Raw genomic sequence first — 25,419 nt, 5'->3', positions numbered from 1 at the left:
GACATGTATGTTATGTGATTGTATGGTATGAGGTTCGTTGGGGGAACTCACTAAGCTTCGAGCTTACGTTTTATAGTTTTGTTTTCAGGTACCTCTTCAGCTAGGGGAAAGGAGTCGGCGCGGTAGCGGCATATCACACACACTCTTGCTTCCGCACTATGGATTTTCTGGGATGTACTCTGAATATTTTACTATGATGTTACCGGTTTTCAGACATGAATTAATATTATGAATGTTTTGTAACGATGTTTTTATGTATTAACCTAATTTAAAAATGAAATTTTTAGCTGGTATTTTTGGGATGTTACAAGTTGGTATCAGAGCCCTGGTTTGAGGGATTCAGACACACCTTCGGGGGTGTCTGGACTCAAATCAAGGGATTAAAAGATTTTTATGAAGAAATGATTTTTCTAAAGACTAAGTAAAAGAGTTTCGAGAAAGAAAGAACAAGGTGTGTGATGTGCGCGACCGGCCGAGCTCAAGTAAGTTTTCCCCAAAGTACCCATACAAGTTATTGTTATGATTATCAGTTCCAGTTTCAGTAGAACAACATGCTAGAATAGGACTAAGGATCTAGGAATGATGCCTTATGTGCCTGCTTTATGTGTTCCAGCCTTATGAGAATTGCATGCTAGTACAGATCAGTCAGTATGATAGCCAGAATAGTATATACTTGATTATGTGTACTCAATGCACGAATGCTGCTTGCTATGTGCTTTTAGGAGTTCTAGTTGTCTCTCACTAACTAGTAAACGAATATGTTACGTTACATATTGCAAGGACTAAATAATTTCAGAAGGTTGGGTCTAGCCCTGCTTCACAGCTCTTGTCTGAGTCCAACCGTTGTAGGGTAGGACCTCTCATTCGAAGAATTATCTAGTCTGAGTAATATGTAATAGTATTCGCGAGCTAGTTAGGGAAAGAAAGCAGGGACTTCTTGTGCAGCTGATGGCAGAGAGTGGGATGGCGATTACTTAGGGAAAGCCTAGGGCGAGAGTAGCACGAGAACCGCAGTATTAGTAGAAAGGACTTGGTTGAGTTGAGGCAATTCTTGAGGAAAGTACGGATAGACGTGGAAGGTAGTATGGGCCCGTACTACTGAAAGCGGAGGATCCGTACTCGATTCAAAAAGGGCCGAGACGAGACCGGGGACTTGTCATATGTATGTGAGCCTCGTTAGTGGAATATAGTTTGATGGTGGTTACGCTATGTTTTGCAGTATGGTGACCACACGACAGGGAGCGGGAGGCTCTGGATCAGGATTGGGTTCGGGTTCAGGGTCCGAACCAGTTGATGAGGGACTACGCGAGTTCATCGCGTCAGAGATTACCAGGGGCATCCTTGAGTCGACTCCCATCATCTTTGGGTCGATCAAGGAGGGTATTGTAGAGTTGATGGAGGATCGTCTCAGGGCGTTCAGGAGTGATATGGCGCCTAGCTAGTCAGGACCACGCATACTGTCCTTTAAGGACTTCAGGGGCAGTGGTGCATCAGATTTCCATGGGGCGAAGGACCCCATTGCTGCCAGACGATGGATTGCAGACCTTGAGTCTGCACAGCTAATCAGCTTCTGCCCCAAGGGGTCGAAGGTACGATTTGCAGCAGGGTGTCTACGTAACAGAGCTAGAGATTGGTGGGAGTCGGTTTGTGACTCTTTGGGAGCCGCGGCCATTGAGGCTATGACATGGCCGGACTTTGTGACACGATTCAGGACGGAGTTCGCGCCTGCGGTGGAGCTCCAGCAGTTGGCACGGGAGTTCTTGGATATGAGGCAGACGACAGAGACAGTGGCGGAGATCACCGCCAAGTTCCGGGAGAGGGCGTTACTGGTACCTTAGTACGCGGGTGATGAGGACATGAGGAGGACCCGCTACCACGACATGCTCCGAGCCGACATCCGGGAGCATGTCAGTTTTTCAGCTTGCCCTACCCTGGAGTCCATGATTGCCAGGGCAAGGGAGAGGGAGATTGATCTGGGTCACATTCTGAAGAGAAAGGCTGAAGAGGGACAGATGATTGGGGCTTCGGGGAAGAAGCCCAAGGGATCAGATCCGGGCCCAAGAGGCCCACCGGGTCGTAGCCGTTGCAGGAAATGCGGCAAGTCGCATGAGGGACCATGCAGGTTAGGATCGCCAGGCTGCTACAACTGCGGCAAGACGGGGCACTTTAGCAGGGATTGTACTGCTCCTACTCCGGTATTTCAGACGTCCGAGTTGCCGTGTTTCCACTGCAACCAAAGGGGCCACAAGAGGGCCAATTGCCCTCAGTTGATAGCAGCAGCGCCAGTACAGGCGCACGCTCCAGCGACCCTGCGGATTACGGATGGCCGGCAGGGCAAGGCAGAGGCTCCGGTGGTGAGGAGCCGGGCATTTCAGCTGACAGCCGAGGAGGCACGCGCTGCACCCGATGTGGTGACGGGTATGATTCTTTCCCTCTGACCTATTTATATGAGATTTATGATATTGATATGTGCTCTGTGTATATACGTTTAGGATCGTTCCATGTGATCGGTATTCCAGTCTAGGTGTTGTTTGATTCGGGGGCTACCCGATCCTTTGTTTCTCTTGCACTTAGCAAGAAGTTTCCTGAGTCCTTGGGCATGTTGGATTGCCCTTTAGAGGTCGAGATTGCGGACGACAGGTCGGTGCGAGCATCAGAGGTCTTCCGAGATTGTGTATTGAGGTTGTTCGAAGAGCGTTATTTGGTTGACCTAGTTCCTATTCCATTGCGGGGAAACAAGATCATTATTGGTATGGATTGGCTGAGTCCCAATGGAGCAGTGATAGATTGCGCGCAGCAGTTAGTACGAGTCAGAGCCCCAAGTGGGGGAGAGTTAGTAATTCAGGGTGAGAGATCACAGCGAGGGCCAGCCTTCTGTTCGGCAGCGAGGGCAAGGCGTTACCTTCAACAAGGTTGCGCAGGATATGTCGCATATGTCATGGACACCCGGGAGGCGGGTAAGGCGACGGTGGGCGATATGCCCGTAGTACGAGAGTTCGCGGATGTATTCCCCGAGGAGCTGGCTGGGATACCTCCGCAGCGACAGGTGGAGTTCAGGATCGACCTAGTCCCTGGTGCGGCTCCGATAGCCAAGGCACCGTATCGGTTGGCTCCTCCTGAGATGCAGGAGTTGTCTACACAGCTTCAGGAGCCGTTAGACAGGGGTTTCATTCGACCGAGCAGTTCACCCTGGGGAGCCCCGATTCTGTTTGTGAAGAAGAAGGACGGGTCGCATCGGATGTGTATCGATTATAGGGAGCTGAATAAGGTAACGGTGAAGAACCGCTACCCACTCCCGTGGATTGACGACCTCTTTGACCAGCTTCAGGGAGCATCTTGGTTCTCCAAGATAGATTTGCGTTCAGGGTATCACCAGGTGAGGGTCAGAGAGGAGGATGTGCAGAAGACGGCATTTCGGACACGTTATGGCCACTATGAGTTCGTGGTGATGCCTTTCGGGCTCACCAATGCTCCTGCCACATTCATGGACCTCATGAACCGCGTGTGTAGACCGATGTTAGACCGGTCGGTGATAGTATTTATTGATGATATCTTGGTTTACTCCAAGACGCGAGAGCAGCATGAGGAGCATTTGCGAGAGGTTCTAGAGACCTTGAGGAGGGAGAACTTGTATGCCAAGTTCTCCAAGTGTGAGTTCTGGTTGCACGAGGTGCAGTTTCTTGGGCACCTTGTCAACCAGAACGGGATTTCGGTGGATCCGGCCAAGGTGGAGGCCGTGATGAGATGGGAGGTTCCAAAATCTCCATCTGAGATTCAGAGTTTCCTGGGATTGGCTGGCTACTATTGGAGATTCATCCAGGATTTCTCCAAGATAACATTACCCCTGACCAGGTTAACGAGGAAGGCCGTGGTCTTTCGTTGGGGGCCTGAGCAGCAGGCAGCATTCGAGACACTGAGACAGAGATTGTGCGAGGCGCCAATCTTAGCCTTGCCAGAGGGCATGGAGGATTTTGTTGTATACTGCGATGCGTCCACCTCAGGTTTGGGCGCAGTATTGATGCAGAAAGGGCATGTCATCGCCTACGCGTCGAGGCAGCTGAAGCCTCACGAGGCGAACTACCCGACGCATGATTTGGAGTTGGGGGCCGTTGTGTTCGCCCTCAAGATTTGGCGTCATTACCTCTATAGGGTTCGCTGTACGATTTACACGGACCACAAGAGTTTGAGGTACCTCATGGACCAGCCAAATCTGAATATGAGGCAGCGTCGGTGGCTTGATGTGGTAAAGGATTAAGATTGTGCGATCCTCTACCACCCAGGGAAGGCCAATGTCGTGGCCGATGCGCTTAGCCGCAAGGCAGCACCGATCAGGGATATCTGTTTGAGGATGACGGTGGTGACTCCGCTTCTGGAGCGGATCCGGGAGGCTCAGCAGCAGGCTATGAAGGAGGAACATCGGAAGAGTGAGCGGATTGTGGGACAGGTTTCCTCCTTCGCCATGATAGCAGGGGATTATTGACATTACACCGCAGGGTGTGGATTCCATACCTCGGAGGCGTGCGCCAGGTTCTGATGGAGGAGGCGCACAAATGCCGATTCTCCATTCATCCAGGGGCAACAAAGATGTATAGGGATCTTCGTCTGGACTATTGGTGGCCCTGCATGAAGCGGGATGTAGCATGGTACGTTGAGCGGTGCCTGACCTGCAGGAAGGTCAAGGCCGAACACCAGAGACCGCACGGCAAGATGCAGCCGTTGGATATCCCGCTGTGGAAATGGAAAGACATCACGATGGATTTCATCACCAAGCTTCCCAGGACCGTGCGGGGAGTGGATTCGATATGGGTCATCGTCGATCGGTTGACCAAGAGCGCCCACTTTATCCCGATTCAGGAGAGCATCTCGACTGAGAAATTGGTCGATATCTACATCAGAGAGGTAGTGGCACGGCATGGGGTGCCAGTTTCAGTGATTTCGGATAGGGATGTGCGGTTCACTTCCAGGTTCTGGAAGAAGTTTCATGACGAGCTGGGTACTCGTCTGCATTTTAGTACAGCCTTCCACCCGCAGACGGATGGCCAGAGTGAGCGGACCATCCAGACTCTGGAGGACATGCTGCGGGCGTGTGTTTTAGACTTCGGTGGTAGCTGGGATACCTATCTTCCTTTAGCCGAGTTTTCATACAATAACAGTTATCACGCGAGTATTGACTGTCCTCCCTTCAAGATGTTGTACGGGAGGAAGTGCAGGACCCCGATATGTTGGGGCGAGGTTGGACAGAGAGTCATGGGGAGTACCGAAGTAGTGCTCAAGACGACAGAGAAGATTCAGCAGGTCCGGAGCAGGCTTCAGACTGCTCAGAGTCGGCAGAAGAGTTATGCCGATAGGCGCCAATCAGACTTGGAGTTCCAGGTTGGGGATATGGTTCTCCTGAAAGTGTCGCCTTGGAAGGGCGTCATCCGATTCAGGAAGCGGGGCAAGTTGGGTCCCAGGTATATTGGACCGTTTAGGGTTGCAGCCCGAGTGGGCAAGGTGGCATACCAGCTGGATCTGCCAGCCGAACTCAGTCAAATCCACAACACTTTCCACGTCTCCTAGCTGCGGAAGTGCCTGGTGGACGACTCAGCGGTGGTACCTTTGGAGGACATCCAGGTTGATGACAGCCCGAATTATATCGAGCGGCCTGTGGCTATCCTAGACCGGAAGTCGAAGGAACTGAGGAACAAGAGGGTGGAGCTGGTGAAGGTGCAATGGCAGCACCGGAAGGGCTCGGAATGGACTTGGGAGCCCGCGGATGAGATGGTGGAGCATTATCCGGAGCTGTTCCGAGAGGGAGCGGCAGACTTCGAGGACGAAGTCTAAAATAAGTGGGGGAGATTTGTAACACCGGATTCCTGGTACGATTTTATTTAAGTATTTTCTTAAATTTTTGCCATGAACTCGGCGAGTCTGCGTCCCGACTCGCCGAGTAGCAGCGAGGTGGACACGGGATTTAACCTGGGAACTCGGCGAGTCGACATATGGACTCGGCGAGTCCACCTGTCTGGATGATACTCTATTTTCAGACATTGCACCCTATTTTACCCATTCTAAAACACCCATTTCGTCCCATTTTCCTCCCAGAGAGCAGTAGAGAACAACCCTAGCTCCTTTAGTGTTCTTGAGTGATTTTGATCTTCCAAAGAAGGTTTTGGAGCTTAGAAGAAGAAGGAGGAAGTTGGAGTGTTCCAGAAGTGAAGGTAGATCCGAAATCTACTCTGGGGAAAGCATCAAATCAGGTAATAAAACCCTCACTTTGCTCATTAGCTCTTAGGTTCCTTTTTGTCCCCAATGGTTGATCTTCAAGCCTTAAAACCCCCAGATTTCGTGTGTATATGTGATAACCAGACCCTAGGAACTGAGACCCATGAGTTGGATCAGTTGTATGTCTCAGATTTGGCCAGATTGGGTGAAGAGTCGAAGGGAACTCGGCGAGTGCCAAAGTGCACTCGGCGAGTTCCATGAAGATGGCCTTAGACTCGACGAGTTGGATGAACAACTCGGCGAGTCCTATGAAGATTGCCTGGTACTCGGCGAGTCGTTCTTCAAACTCGGCGAGTCCCTTCAATATAGCCTTGAACTCGGCGAGTTGTTCTTCAAACTCGGCGAGTCATATGAACTGTCACTAGGATAAGAAGGGTTTAAGTGTAGGAGGTCCAACCCTTCGTAGTCGCACGTGGAATTAGCAATTTAACGTGTAGCTATAGTCCCAGAATCTCCAAATCTCCAAGGTTGATGTTCTGATGGAAGATTGGAGCGAATTGTGAGATCTGTTCGTCGGACTCGGCGAGTCCCCCCTTGGACTCGGCGAGTCCAGTCGCGGGTTTGTTAGTTGTCCCTGTTTAGCGAGTCAGGCTGACTCAGTGAGTGGGAACAGGGACCCGATGAGTCAGAGTCGGGCTAGACGTAGAAGGACTCGGCGAGTCGCTATATGGACTCGGCGAGTCCAGTCAATCAGAGAGTTGACTTTGACCAAGAAGTTGACTTTGACCAGTCATTTGACCTAAGGGGTATTTATGAGTACCTAATCCATGATTACAAATTTATAGCCGGAGGGTTACCGGTGCGGCAGCCAGGCGTAGGTTGAGCGGGTTTTCAGCAGCTACCCTCGAGGTGAGTTACCTTCCAGTAAAAGTGGGTCTAAGGCCACAATGCCGGCCCACTAGTAGGAGTCGTATGATAGATGACTGTCTGTGTGATAATCATCTAGGTTTGTTACTACCTGATATGCTTTATGTGCTAGCAGATTATGATGTATGGGTTATGTGATATGTTATTATGTGGTAGTAGTAGTAAGGGGTGAAACAGTCCCCGATCCGGTCGACATGACTGAAGGGGTAGGCCAGCACCCAGATATGCTAGGCAGTATCCGGTCGACAGGACCGAAGGGGAAGGTCGGGCACCCAGAAATGCCCGGCAGACATGTATGCTATGTGATTGTATGGTATGAGGTTCGTTGGGGGAACTCACTAAGCTTCATGCTTACGTTTTATAGTTTTGTTTTCAGGTACCTCTTCAGCTAGGGGAAAGGAGTCGGCGCGGTAGCGGCATATCACACACACTCTTGCTTCCGCACTATGGATTTTCTGGGATGTACTCTGAATATTTTACTATGATGTTACCGGTTTTCAGACATGAATTAATATTATGAATGTTTTGTAACGATGTTTTTATGTATTAACCTAATTTAAAAATGAAATTTTTAGCTGGTATTTTTGGGATGTTACAGTTCCAATGGCACCAGGAGTAAGACCATGGAGGGTTTCCATGTCATCCTTATATGTTTGTATGTATGACTTATGTGGACTTACGTGGTTTCATGTGGGGTATGTTATGGGCAACTCACTAAGCTTTGTGCTTACGGTTTTTAGTGTTTGATTCAGGTACTCCAGTTTTCAAATGAAGAGCTCGGGACGATCGCAGTGCATACACCCATGTTTCCGCAATACGTGATCTTTGCGATTGGACTCTGAAAACTGTTTTATTTGAAATGTTTTTCAATGTTTTGAATAAAATTACAATAGTGTTTTGAATATAATAAAAATGAAATTTTTACCTTCGATTTTTCGGCTGTTAGAAGTTGGTATCAGAGCCTTGGTTTGAGGGATTCAGACATACTCTCGGGTGAGTCTGAACTCAAACTATGGATTTGGCAGAGTTTTCAAAAGAAAAATATTTTTAAGAGAAGAAATTTTCTAAGATAAGAAAAGGGTGTGGTGCATGCAATCGGCCGAGCTCAAGTAAGTTTTCCCAAAATACCCATACGTGTTGTCTGATATGATTTGATTTATGAATCGATGAATCACATGATAGTTAGGGATAAGGATCTGCTCAGGTTTGCATGATAGAATGCTAGGAGAAATGCCTTTGTATGTTTATTGTATAAGCTGGTAGACTTGCATCCTAGAGCTGATTAGTCAGTGATAGATTGGCTTGATATGTGTGATGTTTTGTATTCTTGGGAGTATTGGATGCTATGCTGAGATGGAAATATTTACTGGATTCAATAATTTCTACGTGTATGCTTTAAAAATTATATACGGTTAGGATCTTATAGCCCTAGAATAATGGATTTGACCTTATTTCTTGTTCCTTGTCTGGTTGTGGTTCTAGGGTAAAGTCTGTTATTCGACAGACTATTTGATACTGTTCTGTGTATAATTTGCATGCATAAGGCAACCGGCGGTAAGGGTGGAATTTCTAGCATAAGTAGTAGTGTGTGGGGTGAATGTTCTATTATAGTTCTATGGATTGGAGTGTTATTGCACGAATGCTGCTTGCTTTGTGCTTTATGGAACTCTTGGGTAATGGGAGTTAGCCACTAAGTGAATATGAATGTATTCATGAGGTGGGTGACTGGAATTATGGGAGTTCTTTAGCAGCTGATGGCAGGGTGAGGTCGGAAACCTAGGAGAGCCTAGGAAGTGCTTCATCAAGTTTTGTTGCGCTGTTTAGTGAGCCTTGGGTGCATCGGTTTGAGAAGATAACTTAGAGGATTCGGGATTACTCTTGAGGAAAGTATGGATAGGTGTGGAAGGTAGTATTGGGCCCGTACTACTAAAAACACAGGATCTATACTCGAATCAAGAGAGTTCCGAAGAATCTAAGATGTTCGTGAGAGGACGATCTTTGGGTGTATTCTGATCATTGGTACGTTGTATTTCAGTTTGGTGATGAGCATTTAGGGAGATGGTTCTGGTTCTATTTTCGGCTCGGGAGCGGGTATTGAGCCGATTAGCGAGCAGTTGCGGGATTTCATCTCATCGGAAATTTCTTGCAGTATTTCAGAGATCTTGGATGAGCGCTTGGACGCGATCCGCAACGAGGTTATTGCTATCATGAGAGCTCGGACACTATCCTTTTATGAGTGAGAGATAGAGTTGGAGCACCTACAGAAGAGGGGGTCAGACAAGGTGCAGGCAGGGGAGGGTCCCCAGAAGAGACCCAAGACTTCTGATCAGCGAATGAGGGGCCAGCATGGCCGGGGTCAATGCAGCATGTGCGGGAAACTGCACGATGGAGTTTCTCGTTCCATGGGTATGGGTTGCTACAAGTGTGGAAGGATTGACCATGTCGGCAGGGATTGTCCTTAAGGGGCAAGCACCTTATGTTTTCTCTGTAACTAAGTGGGCCACAAGAGATCCGTCTGTCCGAGGAGGAGGGCAGGAGTAGTGAGTGCACCTGCTCCGACTATTCTGCGGATCTCTGATCTTCGTGAGGTTAGGACAGGAGCCACAGCAGAGAGGGGCAGATCATTTCAGTGTCAGGCAGGGGAATGCTCATGCTCCAGCAAGTGATTGTACGGGTATGTTATCTTTTGCTTCTTTTTTGATTGATATCGGTATTTATGTTGCTGGAATGTTTAATTGGTTCGGGAAGTGTTATAATTGGTTTAATTCCCTGATATCATTGGGTTATATCTCCAAGAATTGTTAATGTATGTTGCATTGCATGAATCAGTTGTGGGTTATTCAGGCGGTTGTAATTTGTGTGGCGGGTTTTAATATGTTCGATCATTATTCTGGTTTGCGCTGAGAACGGTTTAGGGTCACTGTGCAGAAGGTCTTTGGTCAGGATTCGACAGATTGGTTCTCCAGTAATCATCAGGGTTCAACAATTTAAATATTGATTCCAATAAGAATGGTGGTTGCCTCTGAGAGAACCGTGGGTTCAAGTGTCAGTTGCATGTGTTGAATTGGTAATCAGAAATGTTAGGGGAGTTTCATATTTTCTCAGGTTGCAGTCGAGGTTTCAGGGACTCTTCGAGAGTAGGAGCTGAGATGAAGATTTGTTAGTCGGGGCAAGTGTTATGATTTTTCCTCCGCCAGCATAAGAACTCAAGGAATTGGTATGGTATCATGGGACGTGACTTGGACTATCTGATTGGTTAAGATTGCAAGAGTATCCTTCAGGAGTTCGAGAGTTGGGTGATCTGTGACTCTGTCTAGCAATGGAACGCTAGTATTGTTCAGCACAGGGTATAGTCGATTCTTACCATTTGAGGGAAATGGGTCGGAGATCCATGAGGATTAAGAGAAGAGAGGGAGATATGTCAAGTTTAAATATGGAAGAAGTAAGTGGTTGTTCAAATTGAGGCTTGTGTTGTGGGAAATTCAGGAAGCTCCCAGCCGCGGGTCGACATATCCATTGTTTTCATAGTAGACTATGGGACTCGAATGTGTAACCAAACTTCTAGTTGGTTGCAGGATCCAGCTCGGGATGCATGGAACTTGGATATTAGACCATGTGGGGGAGCCCATGGCATTCCATATTAAGACAATGATTAGTTGGAAATGTTGTAAGACTGTGATAGGATCGTAGCATTCATCCGTTCGAGGTAGACTATTATTAGGGATGATCACGAGCGTGGAAGAAGGATCAGTTCGTGCCTTGGGCACGCCGGGCTGGATGGTTAGGGAATTATTCTATGTTTGAGGTTGAGGACCATTGGGGTCCGAGGCGGAGTCAGGCCTGGTTGGCTCTTGATGAGTGGGGCCCGTGGGCAAGCCTCGTATGATTATGGAAACTCAGGTTGGACGTGGTAGGCTCAAGGTTTTGGATATTGAGTTGCAGGGTTCATGTCACACCCCCAAACCGGAACGGTGGAAATGTTCGGGGGTAGACGACGTCATGTACAATATCACAACAACTGCATAATAAAAATCAAAGCAAACACAACCATTTCATTGATAGAATATAGGATTTACATATGTTCGATACATTGTTTGTATGACATCAAAATGTATAACAAAAGTATAAAAGACGCGACTCTAAAAACTCCGTCTTCTAAAAAAAACTGTGGGTGTACCTGTCTACCGGTTCCCTTAGAATACAAGTGGTTTTGAAAGTGTATCAACATTTAAGTTGGTGAGTTCATAAGCATCTTTTTGTAATGGAAATCATGTCTTTGTTTCTTTGAAATCGTTAGTATGTTTCTTCTGAAAATCCAATATTTTCTTTAGTAATGAAAAGTAGTCTTAGACCTTCAGACCATAGTGTATGTTCGTTACTGTATTCCGAATTAATATATGTATTACTAGTGTACTTGATACTGGGAAAGTAGTGTATTGTAGTAATGCTTGTTATGAAACCCTTGTATGAAAATCTTTGTATGTATGCATAGATACTACCAGCTGAAATGTATAATAGTGTACTGTATGAAAACCTGTGTATGAATCCCTGGATACAACCAGTAGTAATGTATAGTGGTGTACTGTAGTTTCATTAATTAAAATAAAACCGTTTGTTTGAAATCCCTGGAATCCTCCAGTTGTAATGTAGTGTAGTTTTATTATTAAAAATAAAACCGTTTGAAGAAATGTAATCACGTAAACAAATGTTTTAGTTTATACTGTTGTGAGTTTCGTATAACCATGTTTGATATGACTAGTGACCTCTACTACGTTCTTCAGGCGTCGGAAACGTTATGACATTTGTCACCCCAGGCCTGCCGGCCTAACTGTAGCTAACAGTTTAGGTACAGGATTGTCAGTCTCGTATAGATCTATACACAAATTCACGCTTTCCCTCCAGGGGACTCTGGTTATATTGTAAAGGATTTAGACCTGTACCCTGGTGGGTATAATGATAGTGCCTCACAACCTTGTATTAACTAGTTTACTTGTACTGTTGTACTGTTCTCTTGTACTTGAATATGTATGTATACCCTTGTAGTAATGTACTTGTAATGTAAAATAATTATAATTATTTAGTGATGTTTCCTTGTATCAGGAAAATAGTGTACTGTTCCATAAACTATATCTGCCAGAGTTATATGTTAGTTTGTGAATAATGTTCTTGAACTAGTAAAATAGTGTAATGTATCCCGAACTATACCTATTATAGTTTGTATAAATGTTCTTGTTTCGTGTATTGAACTCAGTAAAAGTAATATAGTGTTCTCAAATATACCAATTATAGTTTAATTGTATGTTCTGTACTGTACTGAAAACTTTTGCAATTTAGTTGAATGAAGGATAAACACCCTTATGCTCGACATGGTACAAAAGGGTTAAAATATATAAATATTTTTGTAAAATGTAGTGAATTCTCTGTTTGAGTCAATAGCAAAGGTTTTGAACCTGTTTGAAATCATTTGTATAAAAACACAAAAATCCTTGTGTTTTACTTGTATTCCCCCCCCCCCTAAAAACATTGAAAACACTAAAAATGTAGGGGTATGAACTCACCTCTAGTGCGTGTTTGAATTGGGATAGTGGAACTATAGAGATGATCCTCGGGCTAGCGTACGTGGAGTTAATGGTATCCTAATAATATTTAAACACATAATCGTATTTAAATTAGCGAAACCATTAATTAAAGTGTTAGAAAACACTTGTTTTGTGTTAGGAATAATTACCGAGAATTGTATAAGTGTTGAAGAGAGTTTTCGGTTCCAAAGGGGTTTTCAGCCGAAAACTGCTTCTCGGCCGAACACAGGGTGGTTTGAAGGATGTTCTTGGTGTTCTTGGTGTTCTTGGTGAAAATATGAAGATTTGAAGGTTTTCTCTTGAAGGTTTGAATGTTCTTGGATGATCCTTGGGAGCAAAATGAGAGTATTTTCGAGTGTAAAAGGTGAGAAATGGTTAAATTTTCGAGTGAAAAACTTATATACTATTGGGTTTTCGGCCGGAAAAGAGTTTTCGGCCGACATCTGTTTTTGGTCCGAAGGTTTTCGGCCGAAAACGGTTTTCTATGCGAGGGTGTGTGGTTCCAAGGGAAAGATCTTGGTTTTTCGAGTGTATTTTATTCCGAAAACTTATATAAACATTAATTATATAATTTAAATTATTTTCCAACCCTTACGAACTTAAAAAAATAAATAAAACTTGAATTTTATTTATCAGATTTGACTTTTGTTGACTTGGAAAGTATCGGGTTGTCACATTATCTCCCCGGTAGAGGGAATTTCGTCCTGAAATTCTTTCTAAAATGAACACATCATGGACTAGGAAAAATATGTGGGTACTCCTGTTGCATCTGATCTTCTCGCTCCCAAGTGAAGTCAGGTCCCCGCTTGGCATTCCAGTGAACCTTCACTATCGGTATGCGACTTTGTTTTGTTCGTTTGACTTCCTTATCCACGATTTCTACTGGTTCTTCCGCAAAGTTAAAATTCTCGTTTATCTTGATTTCATCGAGTGGAATCACAAGAGTCTCGTCAGTTAGACACTTCTTTAGATTTGACACGTGGAAGACGAAGTATATGTTGCTAAGTTCTTGTGGTAGACGGAGTTTGTAAGCTACTGGGCCGATTCTAGAAAAGATCTCGAATGGCCTGATATACATTGGGTTTAGCTTTCCACGCTTTTTGGAGCGTATCATGCCTTTCCAGCGTGAGACCTTCAACAGAACACGGTCACCAACCTGGATTTCCAAAGGTTTCCGTCTCTTGTCTGCGTAGCTCTTTTGTCTATCTCTAGAGGTTTTTAGTCGTTCCCGGATCTGTATGATCTTTTCTGTGGTTTCTCAAATGATTTTCGGGCCAGTGAGAGTGCTGTCAGGGACTTGCCCTTTACCTAGCTGCGTGTCACCCACTTCAGCCCAGCACAGAGGAGATCTGCACTTGTGGCCATAGAGGGCTTTGAATGGGGCAACGTTGACGCTAGAGTGATAGCTATTTTTGTATGAAAACTTGACTAGTGGCAAATGGGTATCCCATGCTATACCAAAGTCGATCACACAAGCACTCAGCATGTCTTCTAGTGTCTGAATGGTTCTCTCACTATGCCCGTCAGTTTGTGGATGGTAGGTCGTACTCACATCCAACCTAGTTCCCAGAGATTTCTGTAATGACTACCAGAATCGCGAGGTGAATCTATTGTCTCTATTCGAGATAATAGATATAGTCACACCATACAGTCGTACAATCTCTTTGATGTAGGCTCTGGTCAGTTTCTCCATTTTGTGCGGACTTGGATAGTCTGTCGACGATTACCCAAATGGTGTCATAACCACCCGATGTCTTGCGTAATTTGGTTATGAAATCCATTGTAATTCGCTCCCACTTCCACTCAGGTATCTCGGGCTGTTGAAGTATACCTGAGGGCTTTTGATATTCTACCTTAACCTTGGCACAAGTTAGGCACTTGCCCACGTAGGTAGCAATCTATGCTTTCATTTTTGGCCACCAATATAGTTTCTTGAGATCCAGATATATATTATCTGAACCTGGATGAACGGAATATCGAGTCTTATGGGCTTCATTCATGACAACGTCTCTGTAGCCACCAAACTTTGGTATCCAGATCCGATTCATGAAGTAACGAACTCCGTCATGCTTGGTTTCTAAGTTCTTCTCCATTCTTCTTAAGGCTTCATCTGCCACATTATTCGGCTTCAAGGCTTCTAACTGAGCCTCCTTGATTTGTGTGGATAGATGGGAATGGATCGTCATAGTTAGTGCCTTCACCCTACGACCTGAGTGCTCCTTTCGACTAAGGGCATCCGCTACTACATTGGATTTGCCGGGATGATAGCGAATTTTGCATTCGTAATCATTGAGTAGCTCTACACATCGTCGCTGTCTCATGTTAAGTTCTTTCTGGTCGAAGATGTGCTGAAGGCTTTTGTGGTCGGTGCAGATAGTGCACTTGGTACCATACATGTAATGTCTCCATACTTTTAGTGCAAAGACTACAGTTCCCAACTCAAGATCGTGACTAGTGTAGTTGACTTCGTGTGCCTTAAGCTGTCTTGAGGCATAAGCAATAACTTTTCCTCGCTGCATAAGTATACAGCCTAGCCCCTGATTGGATGCATCGTAGTATACAACGAAATTCTCTGTCCCTTCTGGAAGAGACAAGATATGTGTGCTGTACAGGGCTTGCTTCAGTGTTTGGAACGCAGTGTCTTGCTTTTCTCCCCAATTAAAAGTTACACCCTTCTGGGTCAAGGTAGTAAGCGGTTTAGCGATCATGGAGAAATTCTGTATAAAATTGCGATAGTAGCCATCTAGACCCAATAATTGGTGGATTTCTGTGGGCGTTCTCGGTGCTGAACAGTTCTCGAATGCCTTTATTTTGGAAGGATCCACGTGTATGCCTTCTTTGCTGACCACGTGACCAAGGAAAATTACTACAAACTCGGAAGGGTCAGCACACCCAATTACTACAAGCCTATTTGAAAATTACTACAAGCCTATTTGAAAATTACTATAAGCCTATTTGAAAATTTCGCGTACAGTTTCTCCGCTCGTAATGTTTCTAGAACTTGTCTCAAGTGCTGGCTATGTTCTTCCTCGCTTCTTGAATAGATAAGTATATCATCTATGAATACTATCACGAATTTGTCTCGGAAGGGTCGGCACACCCGATTCATTAGATCTGTGAATACTGCGGGTGCATTGGTTAGAACAAAGGGCATTACTACAAACTAGTAGTGACCGTAACGAGTTCGGAATGCTATTTTGGGAACATCATCCTCGTGGACTTGTAACTGGTGATACCCCAATCTTATGTCTATATTTGAGAAGTAGCGGGCTCCTTGGAGTTGATCGAAGAGGTCATCATACGCGGAAGAGGGTATCGGTTTTTAATAGTGAGCTTGTTCAGTTCGCGATAGTCTATGCACATTTGGAAAGATCCTTCTTCTTAACGAACATGACCGGTGTTCGCCATGGAGAGAAGCTTGGTCGAATGAATCCTTTGCTGAGCAGTTCGTTTAATTGGCTGGATAATTCCTGCATCCCCGCTGGTGCAAGACGATACGAGGATTTGGCTATAGGAGTAGCTCCAGGGATCAAGTCGATTCGGAATTCGACTTGGCGTTTAGGAGGGACTCCTGGAAGATCTTCGGGGAAGATATTAGGAAAGTTACAGACTTCGAGGATGCTCTCGAGGTCTCTAACTTCTTGTTTTTCGTTGACTACATGGGCTAGGAATGCGTGACAATCTTTTCGCAGGTATTTTTGGGCTTTGATGCAAGATATGATGCGAAGGTACGAACTAAGTGTGTCGCCATAGATAACGAGGGCTTCGCCATTTGGCAGATTAAGGCGAATGGCTTTTCATAGCAAAGGATGTCAGCACGGTTAGGACATAACCAATCCATGCCGATAATGACGTCGAAGCTTTTTATGGAGACCGGCATAAGGTAAATGGAAAAAGAGTAGTCGTTTAGAGTGAGGGTACATCCTATGAATATGTCGTTAGTGCTCTCTTTCTTCCCGTTAGCCATCTCGACGGTGAATGTTTGTGACAACCGTCAAAATTCGAGTCGGTTCTAGATTTGACTAAACTTAGTTGCACATATAGGCACGACACATACTAGACTTAGTAACTAGATGCTAAGTTATAACCTACTAAAAACTAGGAAACAATTAGAAACGATGGACAGTGTACTTAGATTTCACATGATATGTGAATTCTACAACTACTTAACTGTAGTGACTATCCATATTCGGGTCGCTCTTTGACTCGAACACCTTTTCATGAATCATATACACACATCATGAACTTGACCTAGTGGTATAAATTAGGTCCGAGTCTCGTAGAAACTTAAGTTAATGTTGAAAACTAGGACTTGTATACTTGATTCCTCAATTTCGCTTGAATCTCAAAACCACTACATAGAATACCAATAAACGGATAAAATAAATTACAAACATTATTTATAACTATAAAAGAGTTTTAATACCATAAGATAATTTGAAGTCTCAAAGATTCAATTTATTTTCATATTCAATGTTTAGCAAAATCCGAAAAACCCTAAATACCTAATTTTATAAACTTTAAACTCAAAAATTATATGGAAATAATTATGAAACTTAAAATATCAATTTAAACATATTAAATTCAGGGAAATATAATCAAGGAAAATAAAAATTAAATCATTAACAATTATCCTTAATTTATAAGCCAAAATCAAGATTTTATTAAAAAAAAGAGAATTAAGTGCACATTTTATAAAAATTTGATATTTTTATAAAGAATTTGAAATTTATAAAAATGGAAGAGAGGGAAACCCTCTCTCCTCCTTCATAATTTCGTTCTCCCCCTCTCCAATATACTCTTCTCCAAGACAAAAATCATTTTATCCTCCTACACACTCCACTTCTCTCTAACACTTTCTTCTCTTTCACTCTTCTCTTTCTCATAATCCACCACCATTTTCTCTCATTTCCCCCCACCAAAATCACGAAATTTTCAAGAAAAATGAGTCTCAAGACACCAAAAATCATATTCTTCAAGTGTTCTTCTTTAGGTAATCACAAAAACCAAGCATTATCCCTTCATTTCCACTCATAATTTCACCATTTCATGCACATTTTTCTACTTCCACACCATTCTATGGGTGGATTATGAACCATATGAAATAACCATGATTTTTATGATGTTAGAGGTAGTATTTCACCCAAAAACCAACATGCATGTGATGATCTTCAAGGTTAGAGGCTTGATCATCAAAGTATGTTGTTAAAAAGCTTTCAAATAGGCTTATAAAGGATTTATTCCCAAATAAATATCTAAAACTTATTTTCTGATCAAATCCGATTTTTCCAGAATTCCATCAACAAAATGAGATATTCCACAAATTTTCAAAAAAATAATTCATTTTTCTCGAATTATTATAGTTATTGCAAGAAGATAGGGCAATAATTCATATAAAATATTTTCTGAGGTCTATAAATCCTAGATAAATTTGTGGTTGACCCCTAAAGTGAATGATAACATCTCAGTGTGTTTCATCGATTTTTGTTACTGTTTGCTATAGTTTTGAATTTTCTTTTTGTTTAATTCAAATAAATCATAAAACCACCTTAAGAAACGTGAAAAGGGCATATAATAATTTTCGCAGCTCCTACCCTATGTGTAAGACTCAGAAAAATATTTTCAGAATTTTTCATAATGCATTCCTATTTTTCCTAGATTTTTGTATTTATAATGGACTAATAATGGAAAAAAAATAGTTTTTCTCATCCACAATTCATGAAAATTTACTAGAAACTTTTATAATATATTAGGATGCTACATGAATGTTTTGATGAATTTTCTCGTCTGTATGCTATTTTTCTTCTAATTTCCCAAGATTTAATACACTTAAATCCACAAAATTCATAAAATTGGGTTAAACAGTTTAAAAATCCGTTTTTATATTTTTTCCAGCTTAAAAATGTTTAATAACAGTACTACTAAAAGTTTGGGTAATTTTGGAAACTGTTTTCTATTTATCCCCATTTTTATTCAAATAAATGCACAAAAATCATAAAACTTGGTTAAACAGTTTAGAAATCTATTTTTATATTTTTCCCAGCTTAAGTGTGTGTAATGACAAAGTTATAAAAAGGTTGAGGAATTGTCTTACCTGATTGCTATTTTTCATGAATTTTTATCTATTTATAAAAGACTTATAATACCATAAGCTAATTTGAAGTCTCAAAGATTCAATTTATTTTGATATTCAATGTTTAGCAAAATCCGAAAAACCCTAAATACCTAATTTTATAAACTTTAAACTCAAAAATTATATGGAAATAATTATGAAACTTACAATATCAATTTAAACATATTAAATTCAGGGAAATATAATCAAGGAAAATAAAAATTAAATCATTAACATTTATCCTTAATTTATAAGCCAAAATCAAGATTTTATAATAAAAAAAAGGAATTAAGTGCACCTTTTATAAAAATTTGATATTTTTATAAAGAAATTGAAATTTATAAAAATGGAAGAGAGGGAAACCCTCTCTCCTCCTTCATAATTTCGTTCTCCCCCTCTCCAAGACACTCTTCCCCAAGACAAAAATCATTTTATCCTCCTACACACTCCACTTCTCTCTCACACTTTCTTCTCTTTCACTCTTCTCTCTCTCTCTCATAATCCACCATCATTTTCTCTCATTTCCCCCTCCAAAATCACGAAATTTTCAAGAAAAATGAGTCTCAAGACACCAAAACTCATATTCTTCAAGTGTTCTTCTTTAGGTAATCACAAAAACCAAGCATTATCCCTTCATTTCCACTCATAATTTCATTTCATGCACATTTTTCTACTTCTACACCATTCTATGGGTGGATTATGAACCATATGTTCATAACCACGATCTTTATGATGTTAGAGGTAGTATTTCACCCAAAAACCAACATGCATGTGATGATCTTCAAGGTTAGAGACTTGATCATCAAAGTATGTTGTTAAAAAACTTTCAAATAGGATTATAAAGGATTTATTCACAAATAAATATCTAAAACTTATTTTCTAATCAAATCCGATTTTTCTCTGAATTCCATCAACAAAATGAAATGTTCCACATATTTTCAAAAAAATAATTCATTTTTCTCGAATTATTATAGTTATTGCAAGAAGATAGGGCAATAATTCATATAAACTACTTTTTGAGGTCTATAAATCCTTGGTAAATTCGTGGATGACCCCTAAAGTGAATGATGACATCTCAGTGAGTTTCATCGATTTTTGTTACTACTTGTTATGGTTTTGAATTTTCTTTTTGTTTAATTCAAATAAATCATAAAACCACCTTAAGGAAAGTGAAAAGGGTATCTAATAATTTTCGTAGCTCCTACCCTATGTGTAAGACTCAGAAAAATATTTTCAGAATTTTTCATAATGCATTCCTATTTTTCCTAGATTTTTGTATTTATAATGGACTAATAATGGAAAAAAAATAGTTTTTCTCATCCACAATTCATGAAAATTTACTAGAAACTTTTATAATATATTAGGATGCTACATGAATGTTTTGATGAATTTTCTCGTCTGTATGCTATTTTTCTTCTAATTTCCCAAGATTTAATACACTTAAATCCACAAAATTCATAAAATTGGGTTAAACAGTTTAAAAATCCGTTTTTATATTTTTTCCAGCTTAAAATTGTTTAATAAAAGTACTACAAAAAGTTTGGGTAATTTTCCAAACTGTTTTCTATTTATCCTCATTTTTACTCAAATAAATGCACAAAAATCATAAAATTGGGTTAAACAGTTTAGAAATCTATTTTTATATTTTTCCCAACTTAAGTGTGTGTAATGACAGTAGTATAAAAAGTTTCGGGAATTTTCTTAAATGATTTCTATTTTTCATAAATTTTTATCTATTTAGTGAATTAAATATAAGAAAAATAGTTATACATATCTATAATCCATGAAACTTTATCTGGAAGTCTTTTAATGCAGTTAAAACCAAAATCTGAAGTTTGCTGATTTTTATTAAGTGTTTAGTATTTTTCATAATTTTATGGTTATTCAAGAAATTAAAATGGTAAAAAAGTAGCTACACATATCAAAAATGCAAGAAAAATTATCTTAGCATCCTTGACTTCAGTTGAAACTAAAACACAAAGTTTGGGAAATTTTAGAACTAAGCTGATTTAGTTTTTCAATATTTAATCATTGGAACACCTCTAAAAATGTTAAATATTAGCATTTCAATAATCGGAAATTCCACTTGAATTTGTTATTCAACAAATTGATTCATAGAAATCTAAATTTCACAGAAGAATGTTTATAACTTAACAATATTAAATTTTGACACATTATTGGCATAATTCTATTGTAGTAGTAATTATACTAGTACTAGATTTCAAGTAGAGACTCATTAGTGTGTAACATCGTTGTAGGAAAACGATAGTGGTACGAGTGGAGCGTAGTTCAAGGCACCATTTGCATCATCTCGATGTATTGTGAGTATTCATGTACTCCCCTATTTTCAGTTTTTATGTTTTGGGGTGGATAAGCATGTCCGAAAAAAAAAAACTATTTATTATTCGTTGTATTTAAATTGATTTGTATCAAACTTGATTGCTATATTTTGCTATATCTCTCTATGTATGTCTATGCAACACGAAACATGAGGCCTTATCGTCTGAAGTCCCTTCACTTATACTTTAATCCAACCGTTAACTCTTTGAGCCAATGGTCATTATGGATAGCGCTATTAGGAATTGAAAACTCCTCACTCGCCCGATTGCTTGAGTGCATGATACCATATAATCTATGGAATGATAAGTATAGATCTTGATAGGGCATCAGTCATAGGCTTGGTTGTGAACTCATTGTTTGCTCATATACATACAAAAATTGTTATTAATTATGGCAATAAACTTGTTTATTAATTATAGCAATGAACTTTGTTTCTCATTATAGCATTGAACTTTGTTTCTCATTACAACATCGAAATTTTATTATTGGAAACTTATATACATGTTTTAGCAATGAAATTGTTTGCTCCTTATAGCAATGAACTTGATTACTCGTTTTAACAATATATTTTCATTTATGGAAACTTTTATCAAAACTTGATTTCGATTCATGAAACCAATATTATTATTTTAATCTGTGAGTACTCGCCAACTATTTTTATAGTTGACGCTCGTTTTACATGCTTTTTCAGGAATCATCTAGTAAGAGGCACGTAGAGACACATCACTTTTAGGAGCATTCGCATGTGTTGTATTTCAATTTACATTGTAATTTCTTTTAAAAGTTGTTCAAACCCATTGTAAATTTGTAATGATTTTTAATACTATGGTTGGTGTTGTCTTTTAACTTTTTCTATGAAACCCTTTATAATGCCATGCCTCGTGTTTCCGCTTTAGCGGGGTGTGACAGAAATGGTATCAGAGCCGAAGGTTATAGAGAATACCAGTTTTTCTTTGGAGAACCACAACTATAGCCAAAAAATTTCAAAATGTTTTTAAAATACTGAACATACTACTAGTATAACTAATTCGAGTACACATTATTAGACTTTAATTAAGTATAGCCTGGGCAACTATGCTTAATTAAGGAAAGTTAATGTGAGGCTGGAACGGTTTAGTAGAATTATGTTCAAAACAATTTTCAACTTAAACTTTTGAAAAACAATTTTTTTTTTGGTGTGCGTACGGGCATTGCATATTATTGGCATTCATCTAGATACACTTAGAAACTAAGTGCACTTTTATAACAATGCCTTTATTCAGAAATATTCTTATCCCTTATCAAGTGCTAGGTTAACCACTTAGGTTATATCACTAGCCACTCTAGGAGCAATGCACTTAGTACTGAGAATGGGTATTCCTCGGTAGCTATTGACTTTAGATGTAAGTTTAGTAGCTAGATATACACTACTAATAATCTTAAGTCGAAAACTATACCAATTATTCCTCAATACCTCTTCATCCTCTTCGTACTAGAGTTATAACTAGGAAAAAGCGTTTCGATACCGACACGAATGATCATTGGAGCATCATGTAAGGAGGTAGATGAGTCGCCACTAAGTAATCACTTGGATACCATTGGCGAACATTCCAGATTCGACTCACGAGGAGACACGGAGGTTTAACCCATACGTGAGACCTTATACTACGTTACGACTTAGCTCTAGGTTGTTTCCACCTTGAGCTTAAAACTTAACATAGGATGTCCCTTTGACCTCTATAAAAGGTCGTAAACTACATTGACACCGTAAAACGTTTTTCAAACAATTTTTCTTGTCCTTTATCTTGGGGAAAAGACATCGGTACTCGCCTTATACTCGCCTTAGTATTTAGGTACGATCAGCTACACTAACATACTTATTCCTTACTTCTTAATCTTCCATCAAAAAGTTATTTTGCTTCATCGGTTTTATTTATCATCGATAAAAATATTTTATAACCACTTCATACAACTTACTAGACCTTTCCTAACAATGTAAGCCATATTCTCGCTAATAATCTTTTGACAACTTGCTTTAACTTAACATTTTTCTTCAAAACTCAATTTAACCAATATTGGTTTTAACATTGCTATTTTAATTTCATTTCAAATCCATTTCAATGGATAGATGTGCTTTTAAGGGCATATAAACCATTTTAAACCTTGCTTAGCATTTTGACACGTTTTCGAAAACCTTACAAACATTTTCTTTTATAAAAGTGTTTAAACTATATGCTATAAAACATAAACATATGACATTGAAGTTCATATTATAGGAAAAAGTTTCATTGGATCTTCCAAACCAGTTTTGTTTTGACTCTTTTGACCACTTTCTCATTTAGGCATTTTACTTTACTTAAATGTGTTTTCTTGAAACCCAACATGATATTTTTACAACTTTCTAATTCAAACATGTTTATAAGAAACATCTAATTCCTACATTTCCAACATACCTCATTTGTTTATTTTATTTTAAATTAGTTTTATAATTTTTAAAGTTTCTAAAATTTAAAGAATTGCAAAACTTAGTGTTCACTTTTAAAATTTCAGTGACGCACTTTCGGCAATGCACAATTATTCATCTAAATATGTTAAGTCTTTACCTTATCTATTTTAACCATTGTTGGACTCCAGTCAAAAAGGTCAAAACTGTCTGATTTTCAATTACAAGTTTTAGTGTTTATTCTTTTTCACAAATGGAGTTTAACTTAATAGATAACTCATGATTTCTAGCAAACACTTTAAAACTTCCACATGTCTATTTAATCATCAACATACATCAAATGTTGAAGTTTGAAATATATCTTAACCTGGTTTTAATCTACCTATAGGTATTGTTCTTATAATTTTAACAATAGCAATCATTTTCGCCGCTACCTTCCTTTTTCTTTCCCCCGAACTTGATTTCTCGCTCTCCTTCTGATTTTAGATCTCGCACGCCCATAATAGTAACATAATACATTGTCTAACTTTTTTTTTCTGTCTATTTTGCTTCTCCTGGTATCATGTTCGTACACATACATACCAGAAGTCTACCCTTTCGTTTTGAGCGATTAATACGTATAGTCATGAGGCATAATTTTGATTTAGTCAACTTTGATATATGCAATTACGCCTTTTATCATATACATCTTGTTTTTATTTTGAAATCTACTATAAACAAGTGATCCTTATTTACATTTGCTCTTTCGTTCTAAATTCGGAAACTTGATTTAAAATGCAATTTTCATTGTATTTTCCCTTACAATTAATACACAAGATGAATACCTTTATGCTCATCATTTTTCTAGAACCAGAAAGTATATGTGAAGGATATATTTTCTTATGTTTCTTATTCTTAAAAACATAAAAAGTTATAAATATTACAATTATCTATCCTTAAAATGATTGTTTTTGGTAGAAACACTAAACTAAGAATGCACTATTTTCAAAGATTGACATTTTTACACCTTTCTTAAAATAGCATTGTACTTTGCAATTTTCAGTGAGTTCCTAAACTCTCAAACTTGTTTTCATAAGTATTCTGACTCCTCATAAACATGAATTTGTCCTGACTTAAACGATTGAACAATTTCTCAAAAATTTAATACAAATATTTCTATACAAATTCCTTTAATGACGACTTAAACCTTTAACCTTAATTAATCTTTATATTATTTTACTACTTCGTTTGATCGCTACACATATATCTTCATTTTCTTGGAATTGTTATACATTTGATAATAGTGAGATTACTTATCAGTTCTAAACACTCAAAATGCTATCTAAATAATGTGATTTAAAATATCATAAACTTTCACCGCCTTCATTAGACACGACTTTCTAACTATATTCTTCAATTACGGTTCTGTTATAGTAAGAGTACCCGTAGTAGAAATTATAGCTTCGGAACCCTCGATCGCTTCTCTTTCATTCGTGTTACCCCTTTTTTATTTAAGAATATATCTTTTCCAGATTTAGTAGCCAACTTGGAAGTGCACAAATTGTTCCTAATCCCTTCTTAATTAGATGGTGAATTTACGCTTATTGCCGATTAGACCACGACTTAAGAATCAATGCAGACTGAGCACACAATGCAGTTCGTGCTTCAGCAAAACTTATAGCGCTCTCTTAAGTTAGAAAATATCTAACTATATAATTTCTTTTTCTTCAACTAGGTCGCCATGGTTGGATCATGATTTCCATGATCCTAATTTCCCACAATCTAGGCTGTAGAACTCGAATTAGGGAAACATTAATTTGATTATAGCTAAAGAATTGGGCTCTTCCCTTGAGGAA

The 25,419-nt window shown here is 40.0% G+C and overlaps 1 long non-coding RNA gene across 1 annotated transcript; it reads left to right on the top strand.

The window, feature by feature from the left end:
* Positions 1-19,339: 19,339 nt before the first annotated feature.
* Positions 19,340-21,960, top strand: LOC145114797 (uncharacterized). The gene is made up of 3 exons (XR_013711234.1): positions 19,340-19,427; positions 21,081-21,143; positions 21,854-21,960. It is a non-coding gene; the product is annotated as an uncharacterized LOC145114797 (long non-coding RNA).
* The last annotated feature ends 3,459 nt before the right edge of the window (positions 21,961-25,419 follow it).

The sequence above is a fragment of the Lactuca virosa genome, chromosome 5 (assembly GCF_052849685.1).
Source record: "Lactuca virosa cultivar CGN04683 chromosome 5, Lactuca_virosa_CGN04683_v6, whole genome shotgun sequence".
Lineage (NCBI taxonomy): Eukaryota > Viridiplantae > Streptophyta > Magnoliopsida > Asterales > Asteraceae > Lactuca > Lactuca virosa.
The sequence above is the reverse complement of the archived record's forward strand: the minus strand, read 5'-3'. Positions and strand labels throughout refer to the sequence as shown.